Here is a 3119-nt window from a genome sequence, read left to right as displayed (position 1 = left end):
GCCGGCCGGGAGGGCGGCGGGCAGCACAGACGGCACCGCGAGCGCGCCGCAGCCCGCTCTGCCGCCCGGCGCGCCCCCCGCGCGCCCCCGGCCCCCGCCGCGCCGCCGCGGGGCGGAGCCAGGCTGGAGGGGTGCCCGCCCCGCCCCTGCCGCCCCGCCTCCCCGGCACCCCCCCCACACAAAGGGACTCCGGGTGGGGTGGGGTCGGGTGGAGCTCCCTGCGCCCAAGTGCCCTGGCCACCTCTTTCTGCCTCAGTTTCCCCACTTTTTTTTTAAAGCCGGTTGGGCGTGGACCCCTCCTCCAGCCGAGCTGTCTCCCGGGGCCTCGGCCTCTTCTCTTGTGCCCCGCCCCCCTTCCACGCTCTCGTCCTCTCAAACTCTGGAAATTTCGACGCCCCTGCCCTTACCCCACTTCTCTGCTCCCAGAAGTCGTCTAGGGCTCCCCGCATATCCCATCGCCCCATGGAGATGCCTTGCTGCGGTCTCTGAGACATCCCCTCCAAGGGGGGGGGACACTGATTTGTGTCCCAGACTTTGTTTTCTCATAGACGTGGTCCCTGGGCACCGTCTTTCTGGGCTGGAGTGGGGAGCCAGGGGCCACCAGTCCCCGTCCCGTCCCCCCCCTCCCGCCCCCGGCTCGGGCTCCAGCCCTGGGCCCCGGGCTCCCTCCCGAGGTTCCCGGAACCAGCGGGGGTCGCCGGGTCCCCAGCCCGCAGCCCCCAGCTCTGCCTGCGAACTCGTTAGAAATGCAAATCGCCCGGGCCCCATCCCACCCCCCACTCACCGAGGTTTGGGGGGTGTATGTGAGTGTGTGGGGGGCCTGGGGGGGGTCTTTTCACAAGCCTGGCCATTAGACTCAGGAGTTTCAGACGACTAAATCCGGTGTGAAGGGAGGCGCTTAGGACACATCACCTTCGTTCTAGCTAGAGACAACTTGGAGATGGCGGGGATGGGGCTGGAGACCAGGGTAGAGCTAAAAGGAAGGAAGGCGAGTGTACAAAGGCTGAAAGGACACACGCTACACCGGGTCGGGGTCTTCAAGGAGGGCTCCAGCAGTCAAGAACTGGATCCGGAGACCCTTCCTTGAATACTTGCCTTGCCCCTGTGGATGCGCAATGTACTCTCTGTCCAATTATAGACAAGGTGTACTTTTCAATGCAACCAGGCAGGATTCCCTTCCCCAGCCATTTAACACTCTGCAGCCAGCTCAGGACTGGGCTGTAGGACCCGGGAAGGGGAAGGCTGCGGTCACCAAGGTAACTCTGCCCCCTGCCGGCTGTTCTCACACACTATGGGTAGTTTTTCATCTTTTTTCCCCCCCCTCTCAGTCACCAGGAACCATCACATAGTCCCACAGCACCTGGAATGTCTACCAGTGTGGTCAGCTGCCGTGTGTTTCTGTGCAATGGTGGATTTGTGTGATTATTAGATAAGTATTCCTCCATGGTGAGACTCATCCCTACCCTATTCTTAGTTCTAGCCCTGTCTTGATTTATTTATTTGTATTATTATTTATTTATCTGCTTCTGGTCTCAAGACCAATCCCCTTCACTCTGTGTGTGTGTGTGTGTGTGTGTGTGTGTGTGTGTGTGTGTGCTGGTTCTGGAGCTTGAACTCAAGGCATGGGATCTGTCCAGAGCGTTTGTGTTCAAGGCTAGAGCTCTATCACTTAAGCCACAGCTCTACTTGTTTTTTGTTTTTCCTGGTCAATTGGGCGATGAGAGTCTCATGGACTCTACTGCCCTGGCTGGCTTTGAATTGTGATTCTCAAATCTCAGCCTCCTGAGTCGCTAGGCATGAGCCATCAGTGCCTGGCTTCCTTTACTCATTTTTAAATATTTTTCCTTCCTGTTCTTGTGTCTCGAGTACTTCAGGTGCTTAAAGTTTGCTTGTTTTTTAATCTTATTTTAGCTTTATTTATTTATCGACAGGGTCTTGCTCCAAGTTGTTCTTGAACTCGGGATCCTCTGCATCCTCTGCCTCAGCTTCCCAAGTGCTGGGATTATAGCCACCACACCCCTTCTTTTCTCTGTCTTTCTGAGCCTGTGTCCTCATTTGTAAACTGAGGGGATGTACTGGTTTCTCAGGATTGTGAGGAGAAATGTAGAGAAATTAGAGGAAATGATCCTAGTAGGTGCTAGATTCAAAGTTGGCTTTTCAAAGGGCCTCACATTCTGCTTTTCTCAGGGCTGTGGTATTTGACTCTCTCCAGATACAGTTTCACAAGACAGGTATCTGGGATGTGGGGGACCTCTCAGAGTAACGTTAGTAATAGGTTTAATTTGCTAGTCAGACCTTATACTAATTGATTAGCATGCATCATCTAATATTCCTATGAGGTAGTAACTACTATTTTGTATCCCTTTTAGAAAGCAGGACACTGAGGCTTAGAAGTAAATATTTCAAATCGCAGGTCTGGTTTGATTCCTTCTTTCACTCAGATAGCATGTAGCTATCTCCTGAGGCCTGCAATGAGAAAAATTTCCACCCTAGAAAGGTCACATGTGCCTGACATTGTAGAACCCAGAACCAGGGGGAAATGGCTCAGAGGACCTATCTATCTCCCATTTCTAATGCTCAGGGCTCTGTTATTACAAAGGGCTGCCCCTGAGCAGCTCCTGCCCTTGGGGAGCTCAGAAACGGGGAGGGGGTTGGGATCTCTCATCTAGACCCCATCTCTAGTGATGAAGAAGTAACCACCGAGAGAGATCATTGCTTTCACAGTCCAGCTCAATACGGCTGTGTGGGAACAGAGGGGACCCAGCTGTTCCTTAGTGGGAGGCATTAACGAAGGTGGCAATTGTACAGGACTTAGGAAGAACAATTTGAGCAGCCTTTCTGACTGAAGAGATGAAATCACCCATCACTCCTGGGCGATTTCATCAGACAATATTTCATGTGGACAATATTGGGGTTACCTGGTTGAACGGGGTGGAAGTTTAAATAACGTAACATTAACGTAAATCTCTCAGAACGCTGGCACAGAGGTTGAACACGGCAGGTGAGGGAAGGGCTGTGGCAAGGAATGCGTGACCGTGTCAGGATGAGGATTTAAAGTTTATTAAGGATCTCACGGAAAAGCAAAAGAATTTGCGGGGCGCATTTGAGAACGAGGGGGG

This window comes from Dipodomys spectabilis, unplaced genomic scaffold (genome assembly GCF_019054845.1).
Source record: "Dipodomys spectabilis isolate Male_0828 unplaced genomic scaffold, ASM1905484v1 ptg000046l, whole genome shotgun sequence".
Lineage (NCBI taxonomy): Eukaryota > Metazoa > Chordata > Mammalia > Rodentia > Heteromyidae > Dipodomys > Dipodomys spectabilis.
This window is presented reverse-complemented; position numbering follows the sequence as displayed.